At 56.0% G+C, this 23,956-nt stretch overlaps 1 protein-coding gene across 5 annotated transcripts in view; it reads left to right on the plus strand.

Annotated features, from left to right (window-relative positions):
- The window catches only part of TNS1 (tensin 1), a 225,563-nt gene that overhangs the window by 88,987 nt on the left and 112,620 nt on the right, over positions 1-23,956 (plus strand). For 2 of the 5 annotated variants that reach the window (XM_049614918.1, XM_049614919.1), the window contains exon 1: positions 1,897-2,151. The exons of the other annotated variants lie outside the window; for them this stretch is intronic. The gene's annotated coding sequence lies outside the window, so the exon portion shown is untranslated. Of the gene's footprint in view, positions 1-1,896; positions 2,152-23,956 lie in introns of those variants that run through there. 5 annotated transcript variants of the gene reach the window in all.

Below are 23,956 nucleotides of genomic sequence, written 5' to 3' on the forward strand. Positions count from 1 at the left end.
AGGCAGTGGGGAGCCTGGGATAGTTTGGTGTCAGTCAGGGTGATGGTGGGGTGTGGGTTGGAAGGAGGAGATGGGGAGGAGGCGTGTCTGCCCTTCGTGACCCAAGACAGGGAGGGGGTTTCCGCTTCTGTGGCAGACTCCCCATCTACCTTTAGGGGAACCCAGATTGCTGACGTGGAATCTCTCACTTCCCTCCCCTGACCAAGGCTGAACCAAGCCCCTGAGTCGATGTTGGTCTGCAGGGATGTAGGAGTTAGTAGGACAGGCTATTAGTATTCATCTTTGTCCCAGAGTTGGGACGAGGGAGGGCTAGACTCTTTCCTCACACGGTCCACGGTCTCAGAGGCACATTCTGTGGGGCCACGTCTCTCCTATCTCTGTCTCTGGCTGCACCTACACACTCACAGAGGGAGGCCACTGGCAAGGGCTGGTAGGTTTAGAGACACTGGGATTTGGGACTCTGGGAATCCAGACTCTCCACCTGGGAAGGGGTGAAGTCATCTTGCTCTGGAGGCAGGGGGTGGGCGCAGTGATGCTTCCGTCTCCACCCTGCCCACATTAGGGTCCTGGGAAGGTGCCCTGCTCCCACCCCCCCAGTCCTCAAGGCTTCACTGTCACTGAAGCAGGGGAGCAGTCCTCCAAAGTGCTGATCGTTGCCCTGTGACACTGGCCCTAGATGCCCCCAGATCTTTCCCGAGACTGTTTGTCCCTCCTCCGGGTCTTCCCTGTCACTTTCCTGGGGAAGCATTTGGATGAATTAATAAAATTAGTGAGTGTTAGAACTGGAAGACATCTTGAAGACCTTTGGATCCAAACTCATCATACAGCAGGGGAAACTGAGGCTCAGAAATGCAGGTCACTGGCCCGGATGGGGAAGAGAAGGGCCTTTCAGTGTCTGGAGAGCTGAGCGGTGGGGAGCTTGGCTCTGGAGTGAGCCTATCCAAGGTTGACTTTCTGCTCAACACCATCCTGTGTGGTCTTGGACAAGTCACCGAACCACTCCAGGATCGCTTTCTTCAGCTAGAATAACAGGGGAGATTTGAAGATTAAGTGAGAGAGAGAATATTCTTTAAGTGTCCGGCATGCAACAGGTGTGTAGCAAATAAATGACTTTTCCCTTCCCCTCAAAATAATCCTGTCCACTTATCTTCAAACTTTTCAAATCACGTTTCCCCTGATATTTTTAATTATAAATAAATTTTGTCCATATAGGAAAGTTGAAAGGATTAAATGGTAAACTCCGTAGGTTCTATAATGAATCCTTTGGTATATTTGCTTTATCACATTTCTGTTCATCTCTCCATCCATCAGTCCATGTTATTGTTTGATGCGTTTCAAAGACAGCTGAAGCATGCAATTCATTAACCCGAGTTCCTCTTCGCATCACTTTTGCATATAAAACCACAAATGCCTTCACTCAGCCGGGAGAAGAAAAGCAGAGGTGAAGAAAAAAACGGGCTCAGAAGTGAGATTCTGGGTCTCCTGTCACAAAATGAGTTGGGATTGGCATAGAGCAGGGTGCTCTCCAAAAAATTGGGAGTTGCCAGTTATTCCGATTATTATCATCGTTACTGCCATGTGACCAAACATCCTTCTCCGCCCCGCAGCCCTTTGGCCATTTCTCTGCCGCTCTGTTTCTTCCGTGGGGTCCTGGACCTCTTGCCACCTGTCCTCCCGCTTCTGCCCCCAAGCCCTCTGACGCCTCCCTGCAGGTCCTTGGCTGGCTGCTGAAGGAGGTGGGGGCTGCATTGCGGGGCCCCAGGCGCCCGCCCTGCCGGGAGCTGCCCGGAGCGGCTGAGCGCTTCAGGGGTTAAAGGCGGCGGCGGCGGCGGCGGCGGCGGCGGGCGGGCGGGCGGGCTGCTGGCCGGCTCGGGGAAGGAGGCGGTGCGCCGCTGGCCCGCCCGCCGCCGGGGGAGGGAGCCGGGCGAGCGGCGCCCTGGCTCAGTTGCTCCCAGCAGTGGCCCTGGGACCAGCTCCGCTCCTGCTCCCGCTCCCGCCCCGGACACAAGGCTTACTCACGCCCTCCTCCCGGCAGCCAGCTTACCAGCTTCTTGCCAGCCACAGCTGCTGCCCCGTCATTGCCCACTGCCTCTGTCCCAGACAGAGGGGGACCCAGGCACCCACCCACCCGGTGGCTCTTCTGTCAGAAAGGTGAGTGTGGGGTGTGTGTGTGTGTGTGTGTGTGTGTGCGCGCGCGCGCGCGCGCGTGCTCGCGTGCTGGCCTGTCCTACTGATGCTGTCAGGACCTCCCATCACATAAATTAGGGGAGGGGGAGGTCAGCCCACCTGGTCACCTGTCCCGGGGCTAGGCCAGCCCCCAGCCCCTAGCCCGACCTGTCAGTCCCCTGCCCTCATTGTCTGGTTCTGGCAGGGTGTCTGGGGTGTGGTTGTCCCCCGCCAGGAGAGACCAGTCAGAAGGAGTTTTGTTTGCCGGGGAAGTTGCCGCTGTCAGTGGCTGCTTGAGACTGAGGCCAGCAGGGCGAGAGGGGGCAGTCGGGAGTGTGGGTCTGCGGGGCTCTCCTCCCCTCCCTGCCCTCCATACCAGGGGTGCCTCAGGAGGGGACCAGGAGATGGGCGTGGGCATTTTTCCTCTTCATTTCTTTCCCCACCACCGCTGGAGCTGCTGCCGGGCCCTGTTCCCGGGGCTCCCCTTGCTCCCACCTCTCATCTCCCAGAGGGCTGCCCAAGGCTTCCAGGGAGGGTCTAGTGGGCCTGGAAGGGTTTCCCCGCTGCGCTCACCTCCCCGCAGCTTGGGTCCCTGGGTCCCTGGGCACAGCCTGGCATAAGTGCCCCCTGCTGCCCTCCCCCAGCCAGCAGCTCTCATTCCCTCCTCACCCCTCTGGGCAGAAATGGCTAATCCAGGTGGTTAATGAACAGACACACGCAGCTGCTTTCCACCCCCCTCTCCTTCCTCTCTTCCCACCCCTGTCTCCTCCTCTGACCCTCTGATGCCCTGCCTGCCACCCTTTCCCAAGTGGGGGAGTCTATGCAGAGCTAAACCTCAGTGTCTGGCCCCCACCCCCCAATTCAGGACCAGGGCCAGGACTGCCTGCCCAGATGTTTCTCTGCTGGCCACTGTCTTAGAAGAGGAAACTGGGAGGGGGTGACCGAGTAGTGACCAGGAGAAGCCTGCTGTGCCCCCCAGCCGGGCTCCCTGCAGGGGATGGGGTTAGGGGACAGGATGGGTGCTGGGTAGGGGAGGGCAGGACAAGCAGTTGTGGGGTGAGGCTCAGAGGAGGAACTGGAAACCAGGGTTCCAGAATCTTTGGGGACAGGGGTTTTTCTTCTGGAAGCTGCAGAACTTCTTCCATGTGGCAGAATCAAAGCAGGGGGGTCAGGAGGGCGTGGGGGAGCACTCTCTTTCCTTGAGTCTCTGCTGGGCCCCTTCCTGAAGCTGCCTGGGTGGGGTGGGGACCATTGTGGCTCAGACTTGGCCTTAAGTCGCTTCTAACCCTGCCAGCTGGCGGCTTCTCCTGTCTCCCCCACCCTCGCTGTCCCCCAGGACCTCAGAGCTGGTTATAGCCGAGCCCCCCCTCTGCCCCGACCCCTTTGGCCCAGGTCTGGTGGGGACCTGTGTCTGCATGAGGAGCTGGGTGGGAGAGCTCTCAATAGGACCAGTGCTGGGATCCCCGCTTGGGGAAGGTCTCCCGGAACCCTGAGGTTTGGGAGCCAGGACTTTGATTCAGAGCTGAGAATTATCAGGTGGTGGAGGAGGGGGCGTGGGAATCTCTGCTTCCAGACCCCTGCCTCTCCTTCCCTAGCCCTCTCTCAGTACTTCTCATTCTTCACTTCCCACAGAGCCCCAGCCGAGAATCTCCCATGGGGGCCACAGCCTCCAGAATCGCAAACACCCTGGGGGTTGGTGGCCGGGTGTGGGGGGCTGCTGGGTGGGGTGCAGGGGAGTTCAGGGCCAACCTTGCCGTTGGATGACCATCTTCTCATCTCTGATGGACTGTAGCAGAAGACCTGGAGTTTGAGAATTCTCAGTGCCCTGTTAGTACTGAGGTGGGAACAGGAAGCAAAAAGGGAGAATGGATTTTTGCTTGGTGAAGGAAGCTTGGCTCAGGTCTGTTGAAGGGTTTCTTAACAAGCCTGCTGGTCAGCAGGAGAATGGGCTGCCTTGTGAGGTAGCGAGCCTCCCGTCCTGGGGAGAGTTCGGACAGCGGCTTGAAAACAGCTTGGAAGGATTCCTGAGCTGGGATGCGGTTAGGAGAAGTGGCCCTGGAGGTCTCTTGGGATGCTGAGGTCCTGGGATTCTTGAAGTCAGGAATTCTCGGACACCCGGAATGGGAGAGCAGGAAGGCGGTGGCCTTTGGCCTGGGGCGGGGGCACTGTCTTCTCCTCCCTGCCAGCGTTTGGGGAACAGAGAGCCCGATGCTCTCCCCTCGCACCCGTTGCGCACTCTCCTGCCAGGTCTGCCCCAGCTGCTTCCTGCAAGGATTCTGAGTTTCTTCCGATTCTTCCTGTCTTATTCTGAGCCTTGCCCCGTGGGTTAACCCCACAAGGGCCAGCACAGACCTGTGTATGGTATGGAATGGAAGGGATGCCATAGACCTCACCCCCTGCCCCCTCCAGTTAGAGCCCATGCTCCCAGCTAAGGGGGCTAACCGGGGGCCAGTGTGTGAGGATTAGGGATAGGGGTGTGCTTTGAGGTTTGGCAGCTTAAACCCCTGCCCAGTTCGTACCCCCTGACCCTGGCCCTCCCCCCATCCCCCCCACAAGCCCATGAGAAGGGGCCTCCCCAGCCTGCTAGGGCATAGTAGGCAGAGGAGCAGTGCCAAGGTCTGAGATGCAGAAAATCCCCGCGTTGGCTCTTACCTGAGCCTCAGTTTCCAAATTTGTGAAATAACACAGGGTGGTCAGGGGCAGCTTGCAGTGGTTTGTGCAAGTCGCAGGGGGATTTCACGGGAGGAGTGTGGGAGGAGCAGATCACTCGCTGTGTCCATGCCACCTCTCCAGACCTGTGTCTCTGTGGTGTGGGTGCCAGGCTGCCAGAGGAGAGGCATTGTGGGGTTGGAGATACAGGGTTTGGAACCCCAAACCCTGGGAGGCTGGCGCTTTTCATGATGGGAATGTCAAGGTGGGCTTCTGGGAGAGGCTCAGGAACCCACCCGGGCTCCATCCTTCCCGTCCCAGCCTGCCTCTCCACACAACCCCCGTGACTCCTTTTCTCCTTAGTGGAGAGAGTGAAGGAGTAGGGTCTGAGGTCCCCCTGGCCAACCCTCTGCCTCCAGTCAGTCAGTCCTGGCTTCGTCTGAAGATGAAGTCCTTTTCAAGTGTCTAACTGTAGTCCCTCGTCTCAAGCCAGGACTAGATGAGGCAGCTTAATTAGGACACTCTTTGCTCTGGTCTGACCGAGACCCAATAGAAGAGCAGGAAGGTGAGATGCTGGGTGTGCCCTTGAGCCTAGAGAAGTCAGGGTTAGAGCTGGGGACAGCAAAGGCTCTCAGCTGCAGGTCATTTGGCTTCTTGGCTTCTTTCTGGGGACATGAGTCTTACCCCACAAAGGGAAACTGAGGTCCAGCTGGGGGATGTGTATTGGAGGGGGGCAGAGGAAAGCCCTCCCAGTTACTGGACTCTGAAAAGAGCAAGTGGGTGTGGTACTGGGGGGAGGGGGAGAGAGGTTTTCAGAGACTGGAGGGACTCTTGTCCCCAGTGCTGTATCCCCATGGCCCTGGCTCTTAGCTTTCAAAGCCATTAGGCACACAGAGGCGTGGGCACCAGTGAGCCGGAACGAGAGGAGTGGGGTGGAAGGGTTGCCAGCCTTGTGGGCCATGCCCACCTCCCTGGGTGCCCTACTCCATTATGCAAGGTCACACCTGGCCCTCCTCTCCTTCCTTTTCTCAAATTGCCTGAAGCACTTTCCCAAGAGGGGAGGTGGCAGGAGGTGCAGCTGGGTCCCTTGCCTGCCTCTACCCTGGTTAGTGACCTTGGCCATCTTCCTATTTGTCCACACTTTGGTTTCCCTCTGGGAGATGGTTAGTCTCCACAGAGTTGGAGCTTTGTGGGGTGGGGTGGTAGGTGGGCCCCAGCCAGTCCTTGGTGCTGCCTCCTCCAGGGCTAGTCTGGACTCTGTAATCCCTGCCTTTTTAGGGCTGGAGGCTTGTAGCTCAGGCCTGGGTGTTTTGGGAGGCAGCAGGGACTAGCCGAGGAGGGTGTGGTCCCGGGGAGCCTGCAAGCAACGAGGGGTGACAGCGGTGTCTGAGCAGAGTCCTGTCCTGCTCCCGTGGTGAGAGGGAGTCCCAGTTAGAGGTCCGGGTTCCCCAGAAACCTTCCTAAGCCTTCTCTGGCAGAGAACATGGGACCCCTTAGTTTTCCCCGTCCTTCAAACTTCCCGTGTGCTCGTCTGTCTTCTAGCTGGATTACGAGCTCCTTGAGGCCAGGCCTGTGCCTTTTGCCTCTCTGGCGGTCCTTGCTGGGCCTGGCAGAGTGTTGCTCAGCACTAACTGGCTGCCTGATGAGGGGCAGAGGAGTGATGGTTTTAGATGGGGCCCGGGAGGACTTGCTAGGCCCGGAAACAGGGCTGAGTTTACTCAGAGGTCTAGAGTGAGGCAGAAAAGGTGACTCTGAAGGCCAGACTGCTGGGGCTCAACTGAAGACAACCCTATTTATTGACTGTGTGGCTTTGGCAAGTGACTGAACCTCTCTGAGCCTCAGTTTCCTCATCTGCAATAGGGGAGAATAACTGTACCTGTTTCATGCTGTGGTTGTGAATATCAAATGGGTTAGTTTATTGGAAATAGTTCGAGCAGTGTTTGAGCCCGGCACATAGCAAGTGATCAGCAAATGCGAGTAATTGTTATTATTGGTTCTGGTGGTGGTCCTGGTGTTTCTCTAGGGGCTCAGTTCACTCTTTTCTCTCTCTTGGGGTTGTTCCGTCCCTAAGACGGGAGCATTATGGGATCAGAGGGTGGAGGAGATGGTGGCGTCATTTTCCCTTGAGGGGGTCCTAGCATCCGAGCCTAGAGAAGAGATTCCCCCTGACCTCTGTCTCTCTCTCTCTGTGAGTGTGGGGAGGCGGGGAGCTAAGGGGACCTCCCGAGGCCCTGTCTGCCCAGGGGAGCCGATGCAGAGCTGTGTTTATGGAGGACGCTGAGAAAATTGCCATCACTGTAAACAAGATGCATTATTATAAACCAGGCCAAGCTCCCCTCCTTGGATCCTATCCCATCCCTTGATGAGAGTCACTGAATCAGAGACTCCCAGGCCTGGCAAGAATGTGGCTGGCCTGGCCTCCAGGCAGGCTTCTCTTGACCGTGGACCATACCCATGGGGGTGGTGTCTGTATTGTAAGGTGGGATCCCCAAATAACTGCTGCAAGTTGCTGTATCTTATGTCCCCTAGGTCTCTCTGAAGTCTAACCTCCATCCCTCTTGCTGCAACTGTAGTTCAGTCCCTTGCTGGCGGGAGGTGGGGGAGAACCAGGCCCAGCCCTTCCTGCATGCCACATAGCTGGGGGCTTTGAACCTGTGGTAGGGGCGGGTCCTGGCCACACTGCCTCTTCCTCCCAGGGCTCTCGCCTCTCTGGGGTCCTCCACCTTCTGGTTCCTCATTAGCAGGGGTCAGCCCTAAAGGCCTGCCAAGCCGCACTCTCCACCTAGCCCGGGTTCCCACCCAGGGAGGCTGGGGGTGCTGCAGGTCAGGGGTGTGAGCTCTATTTCCGGACCCCTGGCCCGCCCAGTTGCAGCTGCAAAAGGCATTAAGCTTTTTTTTGGAGAAAGAATGGGCTTGGGTTGATGATGATGACAGCTGGGGAGGGTTCCTGAGCTCAACCCGGCCCTATCTCGCTTCCCCTCCTCAGCCCTTGCTCACCTCTGCTCCATTTCTAGGCCATTGCTCCTTTGGAGGAGGGGCTTGCCTTTGGCTCTTGACCTTGACCAGATCTGAGCAATCAACTGGTCTACAACAGCCCTTTATGGGGAGCAGTCTGTGGGTAAGGTCCTGGGTTTGGGGCTTGGTTGGGGGTCAAGGGGTGGGCAGAGGGTTCAAGGGAAGTGTAAGACAGGCCCAGGGCAGGGGGAGAGCAGTGCTCTTGCTCTGTCCCTGGACTCTGGAAGTGTCCCTTCCCTTGCTGGGCCTGGTATCCTCACCTGTCATATGAAGGGCTAGAGAGGTGCAGGGCTGGAAGCGTCCGGGAGTCCATCCCAGGCTGCAGACTTCACCTTGGATTGACCTTGCTTCCCTTCTGCCCCGCCCCCACCTCTGGCAATCGCAGGCAGGAAGTCCTGCTGATTAGGGCCCTAATCACTGGCTGAGACTCCTAGAAACAGCAGAGCTGGTTGAGCAGAGAGGGGTAGGCGGACAAGCACAGGGAGAAGCCCTCACCGAGGGATATGAGCTGGGTGTTCAGCTGTCATGGGGGGCACTTGATGCCTGCTTGAGGCTGGGGGTCAGCTTCTGGGGTTGGGGCAGTGCCCAGGTATCCACCGTGGAGGCTGTGTGGCCGTGGCTGAATCCGGCCAGGCACACGAGGCCCCTGATTATTCACTTAAAAGCTGTTTTTGGGCACTGACCCTATGCCAGGCAAGGTGCCAGTGGTATGGGGCTGGAAAGGCCAGGGGGACAGGGTCTAGTAGGAGACAAAGGGGAGTAGATGGACAGTTTCTGCCAAATGCAGAGGGCGTATCAAGCAGGAAGCGGTGTGTATGACCTGGTGGAGTGGAGAGAGCTTTGGAGAAGAGGTGCCATTTGAAATGTTTTTTAAAAGAAAAATTTTAAATGTTTTTATTGATTTTTGAGAGAGACAGAGAGAGAGCACAAGCAGGGGAGGGGCGGAGAGAGAGGGAGACACAGAATCCGAAGCAGGCTCCAGGCTCCGAGCTGTCAGCACAGAGCCCGGCGTGGGGTTTGAACCAACGAACGGTGAGATCATGACCTGGGCCGGTCAGACGCTTAACCGACTGAGCCTCCCAGGCACCGCGAGATGGGTTTTGAAGGTTGAGAAGAAGGAGTTGTGCAGGAAGCAGAAGGGATGAAGACTTCTTCAGGCACAGGGGTAAGGCACGCACGAAGGCACAGTAGCACACGTGTAATGGATAAAATAGTGGCTCCAGTCCTGTGGTAGAGTCAGACACACGGGGCTGTCCCTCCCGGCTCTGCTGCTTATTAGCTGGGTGACCTTGGGTCAAACCTCAGTATCTACATCTGTCAAATGGGGTTACTATTCCAACCTCTTAGAATCATAGTAGCGATAAAATGAGATCATGTCTAGGAAGCAGTCAGCTCAGTGCCTGGCACAGGATAAGCCCTCAGTGAGTGTGGTGTGTAGGAAAGCCTGGCTTTGGGGAGAGCTTGTAGGTGTTGCTTGGGGTCCGGCCATGGGGGACTTTCTGAGCCAGGTTAACAAGGGAGCAGCCGAGGGCTTTAATGTGGGAGAAATGTGATGAGACTGTTATTTAGGAAGGTGATTTGGGCAGCTGTGAAGACTGTCCTGGCCGGGGAGATCTGGGGACAGGCCATAAGCCAAGGCCCTTGGACTCCTCTGTTCAACTTTCTCAACCCCAAGCTGGGAAGTCCTCTCCTGAATCACTTCGTCTCTCTGGGCTCCCTTCCCACGTATTGCCCTCCTCTCCTGAATCAGGAGGCCGAGGAGGCACTGAAACCTTCCTGGGAGATCTTTCAGGTCAGAAGAGAGCCCTCCTGGGCGAGGCTTCACACACAAGACCGGCACTGACGGATCGTAGCGGGTAGGGGTGAGGATGGACCGCAGGCAGCTCGCGTTTCTGAGGAATCCAGAGGCTCCTTTTGGGGGCATCCTTCACCGTCTACCTGGCACACAGTAGGCCCTCACTATTGGCCGAATGAATGAACAAACAGGAGTGTCCCCGAGTCAGGTGGAGGATCCTGCCCGCTTGGAGGCGGAGGCTTCCCTGCCTGACTGTAAGTGGCCTGGTAAGTGTCTGGACAGGGGCTGCCCGTTCAGAGGCATGAGGACCGTTGAGCGTCGCCAAGCCCAGTGTGACCGCAGGAGTTCAGTGACTGTGTGTGGATGAGGAAGCAGGGATTTCAGGAGCTTTAACTTGGAGCCAGGTGCTATCATGAGGCAATGTGGCAATGTGGGGGCGGGGAGGGGGTCAAGGTCAGATGCTGCAGCCACACCGTCTGAGTTTCAGTCTTGACCCCATCTTTTGCAGGCTGTGTGACTGTGGTCGGTGCTTTAATTTACTCTTCTGTCAAAAGTGGGAAATAAATAGAAGCATGTCCAGCATGTAGGCCATGTTATGTGACCCTTGATTATCATTACTGTTATCATTATTACTTGTGTTGGTGTAGAGGGAGAGAGGCAGGCAGGGGCTTCTCGGCAGACATAAGTGCCCAGAGTGGGTGGAGAGCACAAGAGACAGACGAGGCTCCCCAGTGCCTCGTGAGCTTCAAAGGCTCTTCAGTGCCTTGTGAGCTGCCTCGAACGTCACACATGGGGCTGTGTCTGATGTGGCCAGCTGGGCTGAGCTGGGCGTGGGAGCGGAGGCCGCGTCCAGCCTGGATTCCAGGCTGGAGCCCTGGGAGAGCAGGGGGAGCTGGGGCGAGGGCCAGGGGGAGGAGAGGTGAGCAGAGAGGAGGCCAGGACTCTCCCAAGTCCCCAGCTGGGACCCTAGGAATTCCTCCCATCGTCTGCTGCCAGAGGGCCTGGCCTCTTAGCTGCATGGCCTCCGGAAGGCCTGTGGTCTTTCTCCCCGTCTGCTGGGAAGACTGTTCCTCGTGCCCCTTCACCGTTAGGCAGTGATTGCTCCCCACCAACCACTGTTTGGGGCACCCCCTTCCTTCCTTCTCTCCTCATCTCGGCTTCAGCTCTCCCAGTTCCAGTGCTTTTCCGGATGAGCAGCTGCTTTGCAGTGGGCAGGGGTGAGGGTGGGCTTTCAGGGCCTGGCCCAGGACTTGCGGTGCAGTGGAGGGACTGGTGGCAGGTGTGGGGGGTCAGGTGGCCTATTTCCCGTCCCTTTTTGGCAACATGTGACCTTGGGCAAATTGCGTCCCCTCTCTGGCTTGTTTCCTCATTTGTAAGGTGACAGATTGGCCTTAGGAGAGTTCTCTAACCAGTGCTGAAATCCTGCAAGTCTGTGGATCTTTCTGAGCAGAGAGGCTCTTCCTCTTGGGGCTGCTAGAGGAGCCATCCAGCATGGGAGTGGGTGTCCTGGAAGGTCTTCAGGCGTCTGCTGGGAAACCAGCTGAGATGCTGGGAAGGTCCCTTCCAGCCCTGGGATTGGAAGGTTCTTTGCCCAGTTGACCACTCTTCCAGGCAGCTCTGTTTCTTGGAACAGAGTGGAGGGTAACAGCTGTCAGGGTTGAGTGGACCAGAGTCTCCAGGGCTCTGTCCCAGTGACTCAGGTGGAGATGCACTGGCAGGATTGGAGCTAGTGAAGCGGGGGAGGGAACCAGCCAGATCTGCTGGCTCCCCTCGGCCACTCTCAGAGAACAGAGTGGGAGTAAGTGATGTGCTGGGGGGGGCAGGGTGCAGAGAAGAGTGAGTAACAGTTGTGAGTGAGTAATGGCCCCGTGTCTCTGCTGGGCAGGTGGCTCCTAGTCTGCAGGGCTGTCTGGGGCTCCGGAAATGCTCCCGGGAGGCCCAGCCACTGAGTCACTTAGGAGCTGGGGGTCTAAGGTGGCATGCCCCCCGCCCCCCTCCCGGTCCCTTTGCTTCTTTCTCTGTGCTCCTCTGCATCAGCCACTCCTTCCAGCTCTGCCACCACACCCTCTAGGCCCCATAGTTGCCCTGTCTTGTCTTCGAAGCACCCAGGTGACTTGGGTTGCCTATAGGAGTATAGATTTTGCAGTCTGGCTATCCTGGGTTCAACTGTTCATAGCTGTGTGACCTTGGGCAGCTTACTTTTCTCACTGAGCTTCTGTGGCCTCATATGGGAAAAGGACGATGTGTCTATTGTACGCACTGTGGAAAGAATTAAATGTGGCATCATGTCTGCAGAACCCCGTGCATTCTATGTATTCAGATATTGGGGCTGTCAGTCAAGGCCCCAAGCTCTGTTTTGCTCCTCCTCACCACCTCCACCCCTAAAATTCCAGCTCCCATGCCTTTATTCCATGATTTTTAGGATGTTTATTCTCCTATCAGATCTGCCCCATGGTTTGTACACTCGCCCTCCTGTTTCTGACCCTTCCTACCCAGCTTCCATCAGTGTGCCTTGCCCCTCACCTGCTCTTGCAGAAGGACGGGCAGGAAGCAGGTAGGGGGGAGAGTCCAGGGGGAATCTGCTGCTGGTCCTGCCTCAGTGGATGGGCTGGCTCCTGCGGGCACTTTGAAACAACAACAATCTCTGAGATCTGGGTGAGTGTTCAGACTTGAACCCTCCCCACCCCACCTCTGCTGGTTATGCTCTCCCCTCCTGCCGTCTGCCCACATGGGTCATTCTGCCCCTGGCTTCCTCAGATCCTCTGTGCTCCGGGACCCGGTCCCCTGCCTGTGGGTGTGCTGGTGGGGCTGCTGTGTTCCTGTTGGTGCAGCTCTGCCCCGGGTGGGGCCGGGAGCGCTAGGGAGTGACTTTGCATCTGGACCTGGCAGTGGGCCGCAGGACTGTGTGTGCAGTGTGTATGTGCCTTAGGGCGTGTGAACTGTGTGTACATACATCAGCAGTGTCTCTGGGCCACCGGGTCTGTGGCCCATGTGAGCCCCCTCTCCTGCCTGTTTAAAATCTGCCTGCGTTTTCTGAACCCAGTGGAGAGAGGCAGGCCTTCCGCTGCCCCTCCCTGCAGCGCCCCTTCCCCCGGACCTGGTTTCAGATGTGTGCATCTCCGAGGTTCTCCTGGAGAACAAGGAAGCAGGGGGGTGGATATGCGTCAGATGGAGCCAAACAATGCCCGTGACAGCCAGGCCTCCGCCGGCCTCCAGTGCTGGCTTCACTTCAAGTCTCCGCTGCCTGCCTGCTAATTGGGAGTGAGAGGGGGCTTCCTGCGCTTCGGCCACAGATGGATTTAAAGGAGCAACATGAGGCTGGGCTGCCTGACCCTTGGGATTCCTGCTTCCGGGGCTCCTGGTGCCGTTCATCAGAGCAGATGGGGTTCCAGCACACCAGCCCTTGACAGGTGCCAACTGTGCGGAACCAACACACGAACTCCTCCTGCCGCTGCCTTCTGGGGCCTAGGAGTTTCCTAAATGAGTGCATTTTCAGATACCTGAAGCCTAGCCGGAGTTGAAATCTCAGGGGAAAAAGGTGGATTATTATTATTATTACTTTTTTTGGATGGGAATCTTGCATTATATTCTACTGTCCCGATCTCTGACTTAACGGTGGATGGGTGGGACCTTGTAAGTCAACAACCTCATCTCATCTGTTGTTGTTCCTCAGTTTCTTCTTTCAAGAGGGCATGAGAGCAGAACCTACCTCACGGGGTTGAAGTGACGATTCGAAGAAGTCGGGATACATGCAGTGCTCAGAATGGGGCACCGTGCAGTTTACTGCTCTGTAAATGAAGACGTTGAGGGGCAGACAGGAGCAATAATACAATAGCAACCGACTCGGTAGAAGAGGACTGTGTTTACCCAGCGGGTGCTGTGTTCCAGGAATCTTTAACCGTGTCCACACAGTCAGCTTTATTGAGTTGCACCCTGCAAAGTGGGTCTCCTAACTCCCATCTTACAGATGCAGGGGGCTTCAGGAAGTGGTGGTCTGGGACAAAGTGCCATCAGGAGCACGCCTCACTCCACGTTCAGTGCTTTTTCTGTCCCACTTCTTGCCCTTTGGTTGGAAACCACATGGCCTCCCGATGTGTTGAGGAATTTGGAAATAAGGATCCGCAAACAGAAGGTGTTATGTATGATCTTTGAGATCTGAATCTGCCCCCAGCTACCCATTTCTTGGCTAGATTCAGAGCAGTCTGGAGTCCGGTGATGAGGCAGAATGACCTTTAGCTGTCCAGGGAACGTAAAAGCCACAGATGGGCCTTGAGGATATAGAAGTTTCTCCGGGGTAATATGCGGTTGGGTTTCTTTTCACCTTGTTCTTTCTTTTGGTGTCCCTGAATCTTTCAAAAAGGAAGTACTTTTAGGTTACAACAAAAATTTTCTTCAAATTTGAGATGGTTTTCTTTTTCTTTTTCTTTTTCTTTTTCTTTTTTTTTTTTATGTTTTGGTGTTTCTGAAATTGGCATGTGCCTTGCAATTGAAGTGTACGTGTTGGGTACATTTTTCCCCCTCAAAAGCTGGTACCCAATTGATGGTGCCCCAGACAAGCAACAGCATCTTGGAAATTAGGAAACGGGGGGAGGGAGGGGGTAAACACCTGCACTTTGCAAGGCACCATGCAGGTGTGGAAGGGAGAGAGGCCAGGAGGCCCCGCCATGGCCCGCGAGCAGATGCTGTGCTGGTTTCAGAAGGCCAAGGGAGCCTCTGGTGTTTGTGTGGGCTCGAGTGTGGCTTCTAGCCCCAGAATTCTCAGCTCGTGGCCTGGCCGAGGCCAGCCTTTCCCCCACTACCCTCCCCTCAGCCTCCTTTGCCATGTCCGAGGGCTGCTGGTGTGCTTCTCAGCAGTTCCCGAGCCCTTTGACTTCTTGGGTTTCCCCCTTGCTCTTAGATATTTTTCCCATGCGTCCTTCCTGCCTTACTGTTCTGGCACAGTTTAGGGTCAAAGGCTTTTGTCCCTTAAAGTTCTCATCTGGGGACAGAAACCCTCAGTGGGGAGTGAGGGGGGTTGGGTGGGCAGTCTCCCTCTGGGCGTAATTTCTGGAAAAACAGATGGGTTTGAATCCCAGTGAGATAATAGGCCTCTTCATACCTTCATTATAGCAGTTACTGGGCTCTTTTATAATTCTCTGTTCACATGTGTGCCTCCTCCAGTGGGCCCCAAGGTCCCCTCCTGGGCCAGGCCATTCTTATTCATCTCTGTCTCCCTCAGCTGGGAAGCTGGCACTGAGGGGCCCTCCTCAGTATTGTTGAGTGAATGCATGGTCTTGCTTCCCATGCCGGTCACCCCCCTGCCCTCCTGCCCCCCATTCCACTGAAACCTTCACCACAGACCACAGCCCTTCCTTGACCAGATTCTTCTAGGAACTTCCTAGAAGCTGCTCTCTGTGCTATAGGCCATGTCACCCCACCCCCTGCTTCAGAACACATGGCCCCTCTCCAGGAGGGGAAGAAGGGCTGGGGTTTTCCCTGGTCTTTGAATCTCAGGAGAAGGCAGCTCTGAAGTCTACATTTCACACTGCCTGTTGACACTTTCACTTGTACAGTAGAGGCCCTGCTTCCTCCGAGTCCTCCAGGCTGGGCCCCTCAGTGGTATCTGGCTTCTCCATCTTCTAATGTCTCCTTGAAGCTCTCTTGGTAGCCTCTCACTCTGCTTCCGGCCCTGGCTCAGCGCCAGACTCCCTTCGGTGGCAGCTGCCTATTTTAGGCTGGACATTTGGCCTCCAGCCCTGCCCCTCACCTGTGCCCTCTCTCACTGGCTCTGGAGGCACTGGGCTACTCCAGAGCCCTGGACATTTGCCTCAGTCCCACCCGTCAGGCCTTGCACAGTGTGCCCTCTTTGACCCTCTTCCTCCATTTTGCCGTGTGCTCCCTGGGCCCAGCCGACCGGTCTCTCTTCTCTGTTTTCCCACCTCTGCCGTCTCCCCTGCTCCCTCCACCTCAGAGGCCATGCCCGCCATGAAGCTCTTGCTGTGGCCCTGACTGGGCAAGGTGGTGTGGTGCTGGGCAGAGCGGAGGCTTGGGACCTTGGGTGAAGTGTATGACCTCTTGGAGCCTCATCTGGGAAATGGACTGATAACACCTAGTACCTCAGAGTGTATTAGATGGAACAGAATTAGACCTGAAAGGGGGTTTCTTTGGCTGGAACAAGAGCACTGAGGCAAGGAGGTGGGGAATGGAGACTGAAAGAGAGACCCAGCCAGGTCCCTGAGGACTATGAGGACCATATTAGGGCATTTGGACTCTATCCCATGGACCCGGGAAGGACTTCGGGCAGGAGAGTGACAGGGCTGGATGTGCATTTCCAAAATAGTTCCCTGGCTGCTTAGTGGGGAATAGGTTAGAGGGGCAAGACCGAAGGCAGAGACCTGAGTTAGGAGGCTCTCACAGTAATCTCTGTGGTTAAGGGGACTGGAGGGTAGGGTGGCTTGGAGAGATATTTGGGCAGACGAATTATCCAGGCTTGGTGGGAGGGAAGGGAAGGAGGAGTCAAGGCGGGCACTCAGGTTTCTGGCTTAACAACCTTGGGTGGCTAGGGGTGGGGGAGTAGAGTGGTTGTCAGTGCTGAGCAAGGGAGCGGTGGGGCGGAGGCAGGGTGGGGGTAGGGCTGTGAGTCCAGTATGCTGACCAGTGTCAAGCCCCGGGCCGGCCCAGCTGTGCCTTCTTAGCCCTGCCGGTAAATTCCTGTGGCCTCATGCGCCCCACCCTGTCTTGTGGCTATTGCTCAGCCCCTCTTGGACCCTTGGCTTACTCTCTAGTGCTCCCAAGGGCCTGGCACATAGTAGGTGCTCAGTAAAGGTTTGCTGACCTCAACTTTTCCGATTCTCTTGGTCATCATAGGAAGGCTGGCCTGGTTGCAACCTCAGCCCTCCTGGACTCCCTAATTGTGGGTGTGGGTAAGTGGGGCGCTGGAGCTGGGGTCCCAGCTGGGGTTCAAGGGGAGGCAAATCTTCTGAGAAAATGCTCTGCAGACAGCCGGGCTTCCAGCATGGGCTGATCCGGTGCTATCTTATGCCATCTTCCAGAAGGGCTCTGCAGGGGACCAGCTTCAGTAAGCGGGGAGACTGCTGGCTGCACAGCATATGCTCTGCTAGGTCCACCGCAACCCCTTTCCTGTGGCTGGAACCTTCTGGCGGGGCACAAGAAGGGCACACCCAGCTCTCCCCCTTGTGTAGTGTTGGACTTCCCAGGTCAGGCTGCCGCGTGTGGGTGTGGCTAAGAGGTCAGGGAGGTGTTTGCCTGTAGAGAAACTTCCCTGACTGGAGAGCCCTTTCTTGAGTGTGTTACCAGACCTAGAGGCTGGCAGTGGGCTGGGAGGCCAGTGAGTGGGGTCTGAGGAGAAGGTTCCCAGACAAGAGGGTGGACCCAGGAGAAGGGCAGCTGCTGGAGCTTGGGGAGCAGGTTGATTGGGTCAGTGGTTCAAGAGGTGTACGGCTCAGGAGGATTTTGGGGGGAGGACTGGGGGCAGGAGTCCCAGGGGCAATGCCCGGAGTCAGCCCTCTGGGACTCTCCTCTATTTCTTGTCTGAGTTGGAGCCTGTGCTGGGTTTGGGGAAAGGGCTGGTCCCCTGGCTCTGGAGGGGACTCTTGGCTGGGACATTCCCTACCCCCCTCAGCTCGAGGTGTCCCTGGGAACAGGCCCCTTCTTGCCTCCAGGAACTGGATGCACTTCCTTTCCTGATCCTGAGCAGAACTCTATATAAGGGAAGGAAATAGCCGAGTAGGCCGGGAACAAGCTCTGGTGAGGACAGGTGGCCTGGAGGAGGGGGTGTGGGCCTGGGAGGAAATGGAGCCAGGGCAGTGGCCATCTTTCCCCCAGGAACCCCCTGCCTAGGGCCTGGGGCTCAGAAGGGGAGGCCAGTGTCTTGAGTCACCGAGCCATCCTGGCCTTGTTCCTGCTGCCCCCCTCACCACGGCTGTGGTGTTCTGTAGCTGCCTGACTGTTATGCACCCTCAGGTACTGAGGGGTGCACATTTGCCTCCTACGGGGCTTCCGAGCCATCCCTTGGTCCACTTGGCTGGGCTCATAGGGGCTGGCTGTGGTCTTTTTGCTGGAGCCCAGTGGACTCGTAATATGAAGTCTCAGGTGCTGGGCTGTCCACGGCCAAGGGGTCCTCGGGCTCTTTCTTCAGTCACATGGCATGTGGGCTAGATCCTCTGGGGTCAGGGTCTGCATTATTCTTGACCCCCGCCGTGTCGCCCCCGTGACCAGGGCTCAGGTAGCAGCATGCTGGCCACAGGCTCCCTGAGCGGGGCCCAGAGGGTGAACAGCGGCTCCCGTGGGGAGGGTCCACTTGCTTTGTGCAGGGCAGGAAGGGAAGAAGTTGGGGGCAGTGGTATCCTTCCGTGCTGTGGCTGAGGGAAGAGCAGTAGAGGCTGGAGGTGGGGGTCTATCCAAGTGTGTGTTTTGTTAGGGTAGGGATGAGGGGCTCTTGGTTTTAGGGTGCCCAATGGCCCCTTGTCTCTGGGCTTTGGAGCTCCTCCTCCTCTCCACCCCTTTCCTCCCCCCCCCCCCCTTATTAGTAGTATTGCTATTTGTATTATCTTCTGCCTGCCTTAAGTTTCACCATTTACTTCCCCCTGCCTCTTCTCCTACTCAGGCATCTTCAATGGCTCTCCAGTGCCAGCATCTGAAAGTCTTAACTGCTTTGCTGGGCAAAGTTGCCCGTAGGAAGTTCCAGCTGGAAAGAGTTTGCAGCCAGTCCTCCTTCCCTTGGTCTCCTTCAACGTGTCCTTTAGTGTCCCTCCTCCTTCCTTCCCCCACCCGTGTCCCGGCCAAAGGAGACTTCTAGTGGTTCTTCCTGCTGTGCCTTATTCACGTGATCATTGCCACGTGAAACGCCCGCTCCTCATCTCCACCTGTTAAAACCCTATCCACATAGTGAGCTCCAGGCCCTGAACGAGACACCAGGGCTGCCCACCCTGGGGGGTCTTAGAACAGTAGTGGGTGTGACACCCCACGGACAAAAGCAATGTGTCCTGGAGGCCTGGCCCAGAGACCCCCTGCTCCGTGGACCCTGCTTGTGCCCCCCCCCCCCCCCGAGTGCTCTCTGCTCTCACAGCCCCTGGCACCTGTGTATGGCTATGGAGGCAGCATGGTGCGCTGGGCAAAGTGGGTTTCGGAGTCAGACCGACCCAGGTGGCAGTCCGGGCACTGTCATTTAGCAGCTCTGCCTTCTTGGATCCACAGGATTGCTGAGAAGACTGCTTGAGATCCTGTGAGATGAGGGTACTGCTATCTACCGCCAGAGGGCCACAGGGAGAGGTGCCCGGGTGGCTCAGTAGGTTGGGCGTCTGGCTTGTGGTTTCGGCTCAGGTCATGATCTCACGGTTGTGGGATCGAGCCCCCTGTCAGGCTCTGTGCTGACGGTGCGGAGCCTGCTTGGGATTCTCTCTCTCCCTGTCTCTGCCCCTCCCTTGCTCTCTCTTTCTCTCTCTCTCTCTGCAATAAATGACATTTAAGAAAAGGTCACAGGGCGTGTGAGGGATAACATAGTGTGCCTGGCATGCAGTGAATGTACACAGAAACCTCACCAGATGCCGCTGCTTCTGGTTCTGCCATTGCTACTAGCTGTTCGACTTTGGGCAATTGCTTAACGTCTCTGAGACTATTTGCCACAAAAACTCGTCATGAAGACTGAATAAAATTAATGTACGTAAAGCACCCAGTCAGTGCTACACAGCAGGCCCTCGGCAAACCCACCTTTTCTTCCCTCCCGTGTACCTTTTGGTGTCGTTTGAGATGGGCGCCTGGAGCGGTGGGGGCAGGGATGTGCAGGAGGCATCAGCGAGAACTTCGGTGGAAACAGCCTGGGTGTCCATCGAGGATGGATGGATAAACACAATGTGCTGTACTTATACGGTGGAATAGTCTTCAGCCCTAAAAAGGAACGCCGCTCTGCTAAGTGCAAGACATGAATGGATGATCCTCATACAGTCCTGGAGGCTGGAGGTCCACGATCAAGGCGTTGGCGCATTTGATTTCCTCCGAGGCCTCTCTCCTTGCCTGTTCCTTGTGTCCTCACGTGGTCCTCTTTTTTTGTATGTGCCTCTAGTGACTCTCTGTGGGTCCTAATCTCTTCTTATAAGGACCCCAGCCACAAGGGATGAGGGTCCACTGATGGCCTCATTGTAACTTCATCACCTCCTTAAAGACCTTTCTCTAAATACAGTCCCATTCTGAGGTACTGGGGAATTAGGACTTCGACATATGAATTTGGGGGGATGTAACTCAGCCCATAACACGAAGTGAAAGAAGCCAGATACAAAATGCTGTGTGATTCCCAGTGTATGAGGTGCCTAGAACAGGTAAATTCATAGACATAGAGAGGAGATTAGGGATCTCCAGGGGCTGGGAGGAAAGGGGAAGGGGGTTCTTGTTTAGAGGATGTGGGATTTCTATTTGGGAAGATGAAAACATTCGGGAAATGAATAGGGGTGATGGTTGTACAGCAGTGTGAGTGCACTTGATTGCCATCAAATTGTACTTTTTAGGAAAATGATTAAAATGGTGGGGTGCCTCGGTGGCTCAGTCGATTAAGCATCTGACTTTGGCTCAGGTCATGATCTTGCTCTTCGTAAGTTTGAGCTCCACGTTGGGCACTGTGCTGATGCTCAGAGCCTGGAGCCCGTTTCAGTTTCTGTGTCTCCCTCTCTCTCTGCCTCTTCCCTGCTTGCACTCTGTCTCTGTCTCAAAAGTAAACAAACGGTGAAAAAATTAAAAAAAAAAGAAACGGTTAAAATGGTAAATTTTATGTTGTGTGCATTTTACCACACACACAAAAGACTAGCTAGAGATAAGGGGAGTGTATGAAGTGCTTAAGTCAGAGACTCAAGTGGCTCTAATTTTGGCCGGGGGAAGGCGGCCCTGTCCAGCCCCAGGGGCCAGGTGGTCATGGGTGTGGGGAGCTCCTTGGAAGGGTTGGGCAAGTTGAGGAGTCTGGGGTTTTATGTAACCGAGGCTGAGAACCTGAGGCCCTGAGAATGGGAGTTGTCACCCAGCTGGGGACCGGGTCCTACCACTTGCTCATGACTGAGGTGCTGGGGGCCATGCCAGGCGGGTGCCTGGAGCCCACAGACCAAGATTTCACTTGCAGTGCACTCTTCCCCAGCAGATTGACCGGGGACAAGTGTCATGATCTCTTCGAGCCTCCATTTTTTCATCAGTAAAATGGGAGCAATATTACTGACTCTGCAGGACTGGAAGGTCTCAGAGAGACAGGCATGTGGCGGGATTAGCCCCAGCACCTGGCACACAGGAGGTGCCCAACAAATGGCAGTGATTTTTACCACTAGTGGCTGCAGGTGCCTTCCTTTCTCGGGCCTTGAGTGTCTTTCATCGTTCCACAAGTATTTAGTGTGCAGCTACTATGTGCTGGGACTAGTGTGATGAACAAGATGTATTCCTTGCCCTCATGGAGGTTGTTTTCTAGCAAGGGAAACATAGACAAGAAAACAGACACCTGCATAATTAGAAACCGTAATTAGGTCTGTGAAGGAAGAGATAGGAGTGCAGGAGTGTGTGTGTGTGTGTGCGCGCGTGCGCGCGCACATGCTCATATGTGTGTAAATTAAGGGAGTCAGGGAGGGCCTCTCGGGGGTGGTGGCATTTAAGCCTAAGCCAGAAGTGTGGGAAGGACTCAGCTATGCAGACAGCTGGGCTGAGCGTGTCCCAGGCAGAGGGAACAGCATATGCAGAGGCCCTGAGGAGGAGCAGAGCTAGGTGTGTTCAAAGGACTGAGATCTGCCCCCCTCCCCTTTATGGATTTGGGTCCTTGACAAGGGGATGGATATAGAGTGGTGGTGGAGAGGAGGGCAGGGGCCAGGTCATGCAGAGAGCCCTTGTCTGCCTGGCTGGCTGCTGTCTGGTGCTTTAGACCCTCGTGATCCCTGGGGGAATCTCCAAGGGTGTTCCTGTTGTTGGTATTTTGCTCAGGGACATTTGAAACTCAGAAAGCATTAGTGGGGGTGGGGGAGGGGGCTGATGAATGCCCAGCATTGGCCCTGGTCTGGCTCTGGCTCGAACTCACAAACCGTGAGATCATGACCTGAACTGAAATCAAGAGTTGGATGCTTAACCGACTGAACCACCCAGGCGCCCTATACATTTTTTTAGTAGGATCATAATGAGTCCAGGAAAAGAGCTTAGGACAGTAGCAGACAGACAGCCACATTCCGTGAGCTTTCCATTACTATTGTTGACTACGGCCATATGGAAGCCATCGTCTACAGGAGCATCAGCATAGCAGAGAGGGCAGGAGCACATCTCGATCTGGAGCCAGACTGCTGGGTTCGCGTCCTGCCTCCTCTACTGGACAGCTTGTTAACCTCCCTGTGCCTCAGCCTCCTTGTCTATAAAACAGGATGCTGAGGTTTGTTGTAGGAACTAATGAGTTAATTTATGCAAAGTGTGAAGAACAGTGCCTGGCATATAGCGAGTGTGATGGGAGCGTTAGCACCGCTGTTTTTATTGTTGCCTTTCTTAGGGTGGAAAAGTGCGCATCAGGCCTGCTCAGCCCCTGCTGTGTAGATGGGGTTTTGCAGGTATATCAGGGGAGGAGGCTTACCTGAGGCTGACCTCCTGGGGCTGAGCCCTGGAATCCTGCACTGCTGATACCAGGGAAACGAGGGTATGACAGGGCTGGGACCCAGAGCCGCTACGGACGCCCCAGAGTCTGCCCCCTCTGCAGAGAGGTTTCTAGCTTCGGTCCCTAAGGGGCGATGGGAGTGGTCAGTGCTGACACCCGGAGTGTGGGGCGGTAGGCACCGGCCACAGAGTGGCAGGGGGCCCTGGCTCTCCCTGGCACATTCCAGGCTCCTGAGAGGGTGGCCAGGGGCCAGGGTGCCGGAGGGAAGGAGAGAGCCTTTTAAGGAAACATTTCTCTACTTACAAAAAAAAAAAAAAAAAAAAAAAAAAAAAGGAGAGAGAGAGAGAGAGAGAGAGAGACAAGAAACATTGAAACACACAACAAAGTTAGTGGGCTGGCTGGCCGGCTGGCCTGGAATGCACAGCTGTGGGCGGCGGGTGGAGGAGGCTGCTGGGGGGCAGCAGGCCACGAGGGGCACCCAGGCCTCAGGCCCTCTGGCTGGGGGGTCTGCAGATTCCCCTCAGATCTAAATCCTTAGAGGGTGGTTCTGCCTCAGGAGGAGCAGGGAAGGGACCTGGGGTCAGGACACCTGGACCCCCATTATTTCTACCGCCTGAGGATGTTTCTAGGAGAGAGACCCTCCCCCTGTTTCAGAGGATACTGTCCATTCTGCCCCTGCTTTAAATGTACCCATAACCTCTCCCTCAATCCCCGGTCCCTGAATGGGAGACTAGAGATCCCCTGGTGAAATGGCATGGGAGACACTGGCTATGGATGGGACTTGCCCGGGTCTGGGATGCTGTGGCCGGAGCCCGCAGCATCCCTCCTCCCGTAGTATGGTCCTCCATCAGGTTCCCAGCCCCGCCCCAGCCCAGAAGGAAGGAGCAGAGCAGGGCGCTGCCCTGTGGATTACACCCGCTCCCACCCAGGCCCCGAGGGACCCATAAATGGTAGAGCGGTGTGGGAGGAGACACTGGGGGCCTGGCCCCAGAAGGTTGAAGCCTGCAGCCCCTGAATGGGGTTGGGGACGGGAGGAGACAGGGAGGAGGCCACTGCTAGATTCAGGACTCCTGCCCTGAAGGCGCCTGATGGGGACACCCATGTGTCCCTTGTCTGAGACCTTGTCTGGTGGGTGGGGAAGGTAGGGAGCCCCGCAGGCCACAGTCTCCGCTGGGGCCTTCCCTTCCTTCCCACTCTGTTCTCCTGGCATCCTCCACCCCACTCCAGGCCCTGGACTCCCCTCCCTGAAACTTCTAAAACAGTCACTCATGGCTCCATGCTGGTATGTGTCAAGAACCCTGAACTTGTGAGAACATTCCCCCCATGTTTCCTCATTCTCTTGAACTTAGGGGATGAGTCCTCCTTCACATTTCATTTCGGGAATCAGAATGCCTGGGTTCAGATCTTGCCCCCTTCTCAGCTGTGTGACCTTGGGCAAGTTGTTTAACATCTCTGTGACCCCTGTGCCTCAACTGAAGCTATACTAGCACCTACCCTTTTGGGTTTCTGGAAGGATTAAATGAGTTAATATGGGTCAAGCACTGATAATAATAATGCCTGTCATTTCTATAGTCCACATTCAGCAGGTGTTAGCTGTTGTTCCCTTTTTTGGCCTCATACATGAGTCTCGCAACAATCTCGGAGTAATGCTGAGTACCGGGCCGTAGATACTGAGATTCAACACAGGCTTCTCTGCTGGAGAATGAGCTGGGCAGCAAGCCTGTAACAGGACTGGGTCA

Source organism: Panthera uncia (assembly GCF_023721935.1).
Source record: "Panthera uncia isolate 11264 chromosome C1 unlocalized genomic scaffold, Puncia_PCG_1.0 HiC_scaffold_3, whole genome shotgun sequence".
Classification (NCBI taxonomy): Eukaryota; Metazoa; Chordata; class Mammalia; order Carnivora; family Felidae; genus Panthera; species Panthera uncia.